This window comes from Pipistrellus hanaki (genome assembly GCF_964339955.1).
Source record: "Pipistrellus hanaki genome assembly, chromosome: 11".
Taxonomy (NCBI): Eukaryota; Metazoa; Chordata; class Mammalia; order Chiroptera; family Vespertilionidae; genus Pipistrellus; species Pipistrellus hanaki.
In genome coordinates, this window is record NC_140513.1 from 27,072,056 (window position 1) to 27,082,540 (window position 10,485).

Genomic DNA, 10,485 nt, shown 5'->3' on the forward strand with positions numbered 1-10,485 from the left:
ACCCACAACCTTTTTGATGTACAGGACAACACTCCAACCAACTGAGCCACAATAACCAGAGCTGAACACTGTTGAATTGTATTTTTTTTTAATTTATATTTACCGAAACCGGTTTGGCTCAGTGGATAGAACATCGGCCTGCGGACTGAAGGGTCCTGGGTTCGATACTGGTCAAGGGCATGTGCCTTGGTTGCGGGCACATCCCCAGTAGGGGGTGTGCAAGAGGCAGCTGATCAATGATTCTTTCTCATCGATGTTTCTAACTCTCTATCCCTCTCTCTTCCTCTCTGTAAAAAATCAATAAAATATATTAAAAAAATAAATATATATATATATATATATATATATATATATATATATATATATTGATTGATTTCAGAGAGAAAGGGAGAGGGAGAAAGAAACACCAATGATGAGAGAGAATCACTGATAGGCTGTCTCCTGCACACCCAACACTGGTTATTGAGCCTACAACCTGGGCATGTGCCCTAAACCGGAATTGAACCATGACCTCCTAGTTCACAGGTCGATGCTCAACCACTGGGCCACACCAGCTGGGCAAACTGTATTCTTAAATGGGTGAATTGTATGACATATGGATTATATCAATAAAGCTTTTACCAGGAGAAAGTAGCTCTAAATTTGAGAGCTGTGCAACTAAAAAATGATTATTTAGGAATAGAGAAAGGAAACAAATGAATAACATCTTTTCACTTTCACAATGGCTATTATGAATGAAATAACTAATAGTTTTGTTTTGTTTTGTTTTGTTTTTTAAAAAAACCAACGCTCTACCACTGAGCCAAACCGGTTTCGGCAATAACTAATAGTTTTACTTATTGGTAAAATAATTTTATTCATTGCCGAAACCGGTTTGGCTCAGTGGATAGAGCATTGGCCTGCGGACTCAAGGGTCCCAGGTTCAATTCCAGTCAAGAGCATGTACCTTGGTTGTGGCCACATCCCTGGTAGGGGGTGTGCTGGAGGCAGCTGATCAATGTTTCTCTCTCATCAACGTTTCTGGCTCTCTGTCCCTCTCTCTTCCTCTCTGTAAAGAATCAATAAAATATATATTTTTAAATAACAATAATTTTATTCATTAATTTTATAATCTGTAGAATAATAAATTCTCTTCAGTCTCATGCAACCCATAAATTAACAAATAATTAGTATTCAAAGTATATAAAGAATTCTTAAAAATCAATCAAATAAAGAAACAACTCAATAAAAATAGACAAAAAACTTCATAGGAGCACAAATGTCCAATGAACATCTGAAAAGATGCTCAACTTCAGAAAATGCTAATTAAAACGTAATATATACCATTTCAAACCCACTACATTAGAAAAAAATTTTCAAGTCTGACAATATCAAATGTTAGGGAAGAAATGAAGCACCCAAAACACACACTGCTGGCTCTTGACTCTATAAGCACAATATTCACATTTACCATGAGCCAATTCAATGACTCAAGAACTGGAAGTGTTTGGTAAGTATTAAGCAACTGATAATGACCAATCCAGAATTCTGAGAACATGTTCGGAATACTGCCAAATACAAATTTTGGCCCTTAATGAACTGGATCCAACTGACTCAGCAATACAAATAAGAAAACTTTTAGTCCCTTATCCAGTTTCTCTAGCATATTTTGTTAAGTACAAAATAATCATTTACTCATAGAATACTGATGACATCTTAATTGACTAAAATTTTAATGAAGTATTTATCATTACAGTAATACGTACTTCTATTTCAATGAGAAGCAGTTTTAAATGACATAACTTTAAAATTAAAAAGTGCTTACACTTTAAATTTGACAGGGATTAGAATGGCTGTGACCACTTTAGAAGGACAAAATGGTGTAACAGATGCAGAAAATACTTGAGAGAATTTTAGTCACTGAATTAAACTTTGAAATCGCATTTTAAATACCTTACTCTAGTCAAAACATAAGAGATAAACAAGATAAAGTGACATTTGCCAATCCTATATAAAAGTGCTCTCGCAACCATTATTGAGAATTGTTTACAGACCTAATATTATTTTATCAGGATACTATGATTATCTTCTTCAAAATCAAAATGAAAAATAAAATCTCAGATATACATAAAATATGCCATAATGAGGTAATGCATCAAATACAAAAGAAAAATTCAGAAATTTCTTTTATTCATACTTTAATTTTCTTCCTGTCTTTATTTCTAAAACTAGAGGCCCAGTGCATGATTTTGTGCATGGGTGTGCCGATTGAGAAGGCTGGCCAGCCATGGGGAGGGACTGCAGGAGGTTGGCCCCAGCAGCAAGCTAACCACAAGGAATCAGGCTCCCTCCTCCCTCCTATCTGGGTCCAGGAGAACCAGATTCGGGTTGTCAGGGCCCCAGCAGCAAGGTTTGGGTCAGTACGCATCATAGCTACCAGCCAGTCATTTGGTCGTCCCAGTTGTTCATTCGATCATAATAGTCGCTTCGGCTTTTATATATATAGATAACACTTTATCTTCCAATGAGGCCATAGAAAGTTATTTGCTACACAGTGATAGAGATGCTCACTAAAGAAACAAACTTTCCTATTTCCATAATTATAATGACTCATTAATGCAACAATACAGGCATTCAATAAATGTTAAATAAGTAACAGAAAGAATAACTAGGACAGAAAAAAAAATTAATAGGATGGATTAGAAACAAAAATTTAATTGATAAAATTCCACTTAAAGCCCTGGCCAGGTAGTTCAGTTGGCTAGAGCAGTGGTTGGCAAACTCACAAGTCAACAGAGCCAAATATCAATAGTACAACAATTGAAATTTCTTTTGAGAGTCAAATTTTTTTTAACTTTAACTTTTTCTAATGCCACTTCTTCAAAATAGACTCACCCAGGCCATGGTATTTTGTGGAAGAGCCACACTCAAAGGGTCAAAGAACCGCAGTTTGCCAACCACGGGGTTAGAGCATCATCAAGATATGCCATGGTTGTGGCTCATCCTGGTCAGGGCACATACAAGAATCAACCACTATCCTGGCCAGTGTGGCTCGGTTGGTTGAGCAACAGGTTCAATTCCTGGTCAGGGTACATGCCCAGGTTGTGGGCTCTATTCCCTGTGGGGGGCTTGCAGGAGGCAGTCCATCCATATTTCTCTTTCTTTCTCTCCCTCTCTCTCTCTCTCTCTCTCTCTCTCTCTCTCTCTCTCTCTCTCCCCCCCCTTCTGTTTCTCTTTCTAAAATCAATAAAAAACATAAAATAAAATAATCAACCACTGGATGTATAAATAAGTGGAACAAACTAAAGTTTCTCTCCCCCTCCCTCTCTCTAAAATCCTATATAATAAAAGCCTAATATGCAAATTGTCCCCTCAGGTGGTCATTCAACCAGAAGTTTGACCACTCACTCACTATGACGAGCATTGACCACCAGGGGGCGGCGAGGAACATGGTGGGAGTCAGTGACATGGTGCTTCTGGACCCGATGGGCCCCAAAGAGAGCAGGACCATGGCGGGATGGTGGAGCAGGTGAACAGGCAGCACAGGGCCAAGGTGGGTGAGAGCGGGGGCCCGAGTGCCCCACTGATCACCCCACAGACAGCGGCCAGCAGCAGTGGCAGGGGACCTGGCCCTGATCGATTGCCCCACATGTGGGACAGTGGAGCAGGTAAGGGGGCAGCGCTAAACCAAAGTGGGGTGCCAGATGGGGCTATGGGGCTGCCGGGCTGGGGGCACAAGCTGCGGCCCGATCTCTTCAGGCCACCCAAAGGGACTCCACCCATGCATGAATTTGTACACTGGGTCTCTAGTGCCAGTGTTTCCCAAAGTGTGGTACGCGAACCCCCAGGGGTAGGGGAAGAGTTTGGTGGGGATATGCACTGCACCATGCTTAGCTGCACCTAATTCTACGTTCTCATGAGTACGAGGGGTATTCAGCGTTACGAAAATTATAGAAGGGGTACACAAATGTCAAAAGTTTGGGAAACACTGCTAGTCAATAAATAAAATTTTTTAATTCCACTTAAAAGTAAATAATGACCAATTTCAGAGGGAAGAGGGACAGAAGGTGATTAACAAAAGAACGTATATGCACATGTGCATAACCCATGGACAGACAATAGCACAGTGAAAGGGGGGGGGGGGGACAGGAGTGGGGTTGTGGGAGTCAATGAGAGTTAAAAAGGGGACATCTGTGCCGAAACCGGTTTGGCTCAGTGGTAGAGCGTCGGTCTGCAGACTGAAGGGTCCGGGGTTCGATTCCGGTCAGGGGCATGTACGTTGGTTGCGGGGACATCCCCGGTAGGGGATGTGTAAGAGGCAGCTGGTTGATATTTCTCTCTCGTCAACATTTCTAGCTCTCTATCTCTCTCCCTTCCTCTCTGTAAAAAATCAATAAAATATATTTTTAGAAAGGGGACATCTGTAATACTTTCAACAATAAAGATAAATAAATTTTAAAAAGTTAATGCAGACAATGTAATTCTTTATAGACTTTGGACACTTTTAGTCCAAAACATTTGCTATAAAAATTCAGAAAGTTTCAGTTTAACTTGTTTGACTAGAAAGAGCTAGCTATCACTGGAGACTAAGTGCCCTGCTTTCCCCACCACCAAATCTAATAAAACTAAAGAGAAAAACATCCATCATATGATCTAACCTAATTCTCAAATACTAATACACAACTGAGGAGTGGACTAGTAAGTGGAGTTAGAACAGAATTATTTAGCCGAAACCGGTTTGGCTCAGTAGATAAGAGTGTCGGCCTGCGGACTGAAAGGATACAGGTTCGATTCTGGTTAAGGGCATGTACCTTGGTTGCAGGCACATCCCCAGTAGGGGGTGTGCAGGAGGCAGCTCACTGATGATTCTCTTCCATTGATGTTCCTAACTCTACCCCTCTCTCTGTAAAAAAATCAATAAAATATATTTTTAAAAGAACAGAATTATTTAATAGTTCACTAAATTACCAAATCTGGTCGCCAACAATGGTGCCTTAAAAACTCTCAAAATTTTCGGCTTACTATAAAACCCATTTTTTATGTCCAGTTGTACTTCCAGAATCTGGAATCCAGTACATGTGGCCAGAACACAAAGGCCAGAGAGCACTGATACAGATCAATAAACCAACTATAACTGGATGTTCCGCAAGAAAGAACCTGCGGTTGTTTCGGAGGCCCAGGTGGACGGTGCAGGTAAGTCTCCACCCAGAGCAAAGCAAACACACCTGGGGAAGGCCTGCCATGTCAAAGCTATATCCCCCAAAGACCACTCCCCCCGCGTCTGGTCTAACTCCCTCTCTCCCAAACCTCAGGAAGAACTCAATCTGCCCCTCGCGTCCCCAACTCACCCTCAACTCCACATCACTTACCTTCTTCCCGGAACCCGGACCCACCTCCTCGGCATCCTCTAGCTCCCACCGAGCTCCCACTCCACCAGCAAGACAGACAGATGTCTACACAGCCTGTCCCCTTAATCCGAATTCACTTTCCCACAACCCACCCGCCCTCGCCTCTTCAACTCCGGTCTCCTCACTCCGACCCCTCTCCCCGAATCCTCCCCCAGTCACGGATCTCCGGCCTCTTCTCACTCCTACTCCCTCAGCGGCGCTTCCTTTCACCCAGCTGGGCCTCTCGCCTCTTCCCCGGGTCCCCTCCCTCACCCGAATCCCGGTACCGGCGCCCTACCCCCCATCTCACCCCTCTCCTCCCCTCCCCGCCCGGCCCCAGAAGGAGGCGCCTCCCCCCTCACCTGAGCACCGCCACCGCCGCCGTCCCAGAAGCCGAAAGGTGCTGGCGCCGCCGACCCCCCCACGTCCGGTCCCCGCTGACGGCTCCTAGGGAGAGCGAACACCACCGCCTTCAACTCTGTTCGCCCCGGGCCGGGCAGTCGCGGTAGCCGAAGCCAGTACCACAGCCGCCATGTTGAAGTCCTACTTCCCTCCTCCTTCCCCTCGCCGCCCCGCCCCCTTAGGCGTCTGACGTCATGACGGCCCGCTCCACGCCCCTCGGGCCAATGGGAGGAGCCGACGTGATGTGACTAATCTCCCGTCTAGTTAGTGCTAAACAACTCCTCCTACCCAGGGTGTTGCAATTGGAATGGGTGAATCCTGCTGACCCTAAGGCGTAGTAGAAGCGGATTTAGGGAGACTGGTCGAAAAGCAGGGACCAGAGTTAAAGGGGCAGAGGGCAGATGAGATGCGACCTCTGACCTCTTCTCGCTCCCATACCCTCAGCTGCATCTCCTTTCATCCAGCTGGGCCTCTAGCCTCTTCTCCAGGTTCCCTCCAAGTAAGGGGATTAAACCACTAATGGTGGTCCAGTCGTACTTTCAGAGGCTACTCTGGAATTCAGTATGTGGCCAGAACACAAAGGCCAGAGAGCACTGATACAGATCAAATAAACCAACTATAACTGGATGTTCCGGGCCGGGCAGTCGCGGTAGCCGAAGCCAGTACCACAGCCTAGAAGATAGGCATCTATCTGGTGGGAACCAAGAGCCTTGAAACACGAAGGGAAACAGAAATATTTACCAACGAGACCTACTTGGGAATCAGGATGTCTCGCTTCTGGTCCCAGGCCCCTGACCTGGTACAAGACTTAATCCTTTCTGATAATGGCTTCACTTTCCACATTTATAGGTAAATGGGTTGAAAGGCAACCTCTAAATCCTCCCATTCTGGCATTCAACCAGTTTAATCCAATCCCAAACCTTTACTGCCTTGTGCAGTTTATTGGATGTCTTCTGGAATCAGGTGCATGGCGGATTCATAAATGAATAAGGTGAATCTTTGTTCCCAAAAGTTCCTAAATGGTGGGAGAAATAGAAGCCTCTCCTCTCAAAGCAGGAAAAGTCAGAGGGTAATAATAATAGCACATCAATAGATCTGGAAAACTTGACTAAAAGATTAGGAAAGATTTACATCGACACTTTCTGGATAGTACGTAAAGAGTGTGCACACTCTCACGTTTAATTCGCCAGCCCTGTTTTCTCTTCAGAACTTCAAAGGAGATAATATACATACTTTGAACGTGCAGCAATTTTTAACTCACAATGACAGAGTTCCAGAAGGGGGGTGTTAGAATAAGCAAACAATAACAAATCTTGAATTCTATATTATTTGCCTACTTAATTCAACAGATAATAGAAAGCCATAGAAGATTTGTGGAGAGAGCAGTGAACTGATCAAAGCTCTGCATCAGGAGAATTAAAATGACAGTAGTGAATAAAATGGAGAAGACATGGTAATTTTTTGCATTGAATAAGAGACTCATACCTGAACTAAAGTAGAAACAGTGGGGATGGAGACAAGGGGATGATTGGAGCAAGATTTACGAGATTTTCTCAACAAGAAACCAGCTATATGGGAGAAATCGTGAAAAGGGGCCACATTTTGGGGGTCTCATACTAAACAAAACAAGAAAGACCTAAGGTTTACTGAAGCCCTATGGGAAATAATAAGGAATTCATCTGGCCAAATTCATTCAGGAGGGAATGTGAGTTTCTTTTTTTATTTATTTTTTGGGGGGAATGTGAGTTTACATGTGTACTGTATTGATACTCTGAGGATATATTTTTATTTTTGTAGAAGAAGGGAGAAAGAAAGAGATAAAAACATCAATGTGAGTGAAATTGGCTGCCTCCCGAATGTAACCTGACTGTGGATCAACAAATTCACAACCTAAATATATGCCCTGACCCACAACTTTTTGGTGTACAGGATGATGCTCCAACTAACTGAGCCACCCGGCCAGGGCCAAATAAACTTTTTATTCATTCATTCATTTAACAAGTATTATTGAGTTCCTGCAATATACCAGTCATCGTTCTACACACTGGGTATACAGCAGTACATAAAAAAAGACCCTGCAAAAAAAAAAAAAAAAGGGGGGGGGGGAATAAAGCACAAGAAAGAAAGTATCCATAGCTGAAATTTCTTATTTTTTGTGCGTTAATCCTCACCTGAGGATATTTTTCCATTGATTTTTAAAGAGCGTGGAAGGGAGAAAGACAGAGAAAAACATCTATGTGAAAGAGACACATCGATTAGTTGTCTTCGCACACACACTAGCCTGCAACTGAGGTACATGCCCTTGACCAGAGTCAAACCCAGGACCCTTCAGTCCCCAGGCCGACACTCTTTCCACTGAGCCAAACCAGCTAGGGACATGGTTGAAATTTATAAAGGATGGCCAGGGAAAGGTGACACTGAGTGAAGACTGAAGGAAGTGAAGAGCCCTGGCCAAAAAGAAAACCCCTGAAGGCAGTGAGGAAATGAGCCATGTAAATATCTCATGTAAATATCTAAAAGAAGAAAATGCCGGGCCAAGGCAAGGGAACGGTAAATATTAAGGCCCTGAGGTAGGAGCTCACCTTCTGCGTTCTAGAAAAACTAAGCATTCCAGTGTGACTGGAATGGAGTGAGCCAAGAAAGGAATAGTAGGCGATGAAATGACAAAGAGGTAACAGTTGGCTACATCACAGAGTGTCTTATAGATAGTTTTTAAGGACTTTGGCTTTCTCTCTTAAGTGAGCTGAAAACCATAGGAGAGTTTTGAGCAGAAAATGGAAATGACCTAACTTTTTAGTAAAATCATTGTAGCAGCTACACTGAGCAAGAAGGGCAAGTGTGGACCCACATTATGGTTATTGCAGTAATCTGGGAAGGAAGTGATAGCACTGTGGAGCAGAGTGATAGCAGCAGTGAAAGTGTTTAGAAATGGTCAGGTTGTGGGTACATTTTTAAGGTAGAGCCATAAGAATTTGCTCACATTAGCCCTGGCTGGGTGTTTCAGTTAAAGGATCGTCCACACACCAAAAGCTTTTGGATTCAATTCCTGGTCAGGACACGAGTTTAAGTTTTGGGTTTGATCCCCAGGCAAGGCTTGTACAGGAGGCAGTTGATAGTTGTTTTTCTCTCACATTGATGTTTCTCTCTCTCCCCCTTCAACTCTCTCTAAAAAATCAATAAACATATCCTCAGATGAGGATGAAAAAGAAAAAAGAATTTGCTCACAAATTAGTTGCATGGTGTGAGGGAATGAGAGGACTCAGGATGACATAAAGGTTTTTGACCTGAGTCAAATTCTTGAAGGTTTGGCTAGAAGAATGGAAATTCAAATGAATGATAACTTCTGAGGATAGGATCCTTTGGAGCATTGACAAGTAGGGCATGGGAAGAGGAAGCAGAGAAAAAGGTGGAAAAGTAGTGGCCAGAGAAGCAGAAAAGGAATCAGGAGACTAAGGTGCCAAGGAGGATTAGGAAGGAAAAACCTTTGGAGGGTTGGGCCTCTGCCTCTCCTAGCCTAGAGACAAGCTTCCCCCATCAGACAGGGGCTTCCTGAGATTCCCCATCAGCCTCAGTATGCTGATCTGATAACATTTCTTTCTCTGCCTTTTTGCTTTAAGTGGGACCAGGTTGCTGACTACTCACTCCTAGGCCAGCCTGCTATGTGCCACCCTGCCCCTATGGAGGCAACCCATCCTTAAAAAATAAGGGCATGGGGAGAGAGAGGGGGAGAGAGACAAAGAAATAGGGAGTAAGTGGGGACATTTCCTAGAAAATCAAATATTTTTTCTCCTACTTAGGAGTGACTCATATGTGTCAGTTTCCAGGTATTAATCCCAGTAGTAACTCAGCCTGTGACCAGAAAAGGCTGAACAGGAAGCCAGTCCTCTACTAACCCTTCCCTGTGTCTGTTTCCTCCCAGTGCGACTAGAAATTGATCTACAAATAGCATTTCAGTCCAAGGAACAGTAGCTCACAACTTCCCCCCTCTTTTTTCTACTCTTTCTCCCTCCCTTTATACACCTCTAAACTTCTGGGGAGTCTAAGAGCAGAGGCAGGAAAAATATAATCAGCTCTACAATTTTTTATTCATTTTGCCATCCAGCAGTGGCTAAATCCTACCAAGTGTCAGGCACCATGAGTCCACAAAGATGCTCTGAGGGAGGTCAAGTGAGGGAATCACATAGTTAGTTGTACAGATAATGACAGTACCTGGCAAATAATCATCTGAGTAACACATTCCATGGCTGAAGAGTAGAGAGGTAAGCGTATTTAGGTGGATTGAGAAATCATGGAAGACTTCATGGAGAACTGAGGCATTTAAGTTAGACCTTACAGAGCAGAACGAATGACACCCAAAGCAATTAGAACAAAGCAGCTTGAGCAAAGGCATGGATGGAGGAAAGTTCCAGGAAAATAAGAATCCATAAGTAGAGCAAAGGGAGCAGAGGGAGATAAGGTTGGAGAGACCCGGAGGGAAGAGGCTTGGCTTGGGTTTAACAGTTCTAAGGCTGTAGAAGAAAAGTCGCTGGCATCGTCTGTGAAATCCAAAAGAAAACTCAGGATGAATCCTGAGAACCTTGGAGGTCAGGTTGAAACCCTTTATCCTTTTTCATAAGCTCAAGTTACAATTAAGGACTCAGGTTTCTGGTCACCTCTGAAGTTCCTTCAGATCTTCGAGATGACCATCAAATGAAGATGCAATTATCCTAATGATCAT

The 10,485-nt window shown here is 43.3% G+C and overlaps 1 protein-coding gene across 3 annotated transcripts in view; it reads right to left on the reverse strand.

Moving 5' to 3' along the window:
* UBAP1 (ubiquitin associated protein 1) overlaps window positions 1-5,938 on the reverse strand; it is a gene marked incomplete at its 5' end in the record, with an annotated part of 36,192 nt that extends 30,254 nt beyond the window's left edge. For 2 of the 3 annotated variants that reach the window (XM_084897990.1, XM_084897992.1), the window contains one exon: window positions 5,729-5,938. Of the gene's footprint in view, window positions 1-4,790; window positions 4,883-5,728 lie in introns of all 3 variants that reach the window. The other variant, XM_084897991.1, reaches the window with a different exon arrangement.
* Window positions 5,939-10,485: the final 4,547 nt, after the last annotated feature.